Below are 596 nucleotides of genomic sequence, written 5' to 3' on the forward strand. Positions count from 1 at the left end.
AACAAGTATTTCAAAACTATAGACCGTTAATTCGGGGAGTCAGAGAGAGAAACAAAAAAATGTATTGAAATTTGATCCTGAAAACCTGCCAGAGGAAAACGGATGTGGCTTTCAAAAGGGAAATGAGAGACACCTCTTCTGAGACACTTGGGGTTAAAACTGCAGAACATTTAAAAATTGTTGTGTTGTCTGTTATTTCTAATAATAATGCATATGTATTGTGGAGCACTTCCTACATAGGAGCACTTAGAGTATATAATCTTACGCATTAATATATTATCTAACTTCACAACCTTATGAGATAGATGTTCCTGCCAGTTGACAAATTAGATAAGTTACTTGCTTAGAATCACTCAGCTAGTAAGTGGTCAAAATGGGAGTCGAACACAGGTCAAATTCCCAAGTCTCGGCTTCTAATCATTATGACATAATGGCTCTCCTCAGGAAGCAGGGGTGCTTATGCAGTGTAATTTAGCTAATGTCATATTTCCAAAGAATCAGCATCTATTGGTCTTGGCTGAGCTTTGGTGGTCCATATCGAAGGCCCCTGGAAGCTGCCACAATAAAACAATAATTCCAGGCGAGATTTTGGCTTT

This window comes from Ursus arctos, unplaced genomic scaffold (assembly GCF_023065955.2).
Source record: "Ursus arctos isolate Adak ecotype North America unplaced genomic scaffold, UrsArc2.0 scaffold_22, whole genome shotgun sequence".
Classification (NCBI taxonomy): Eukaryota; Metazoa; Chordata; class Mammalia; order Carnivora; family Ursidae; genus Ursus; species Ursus arctos.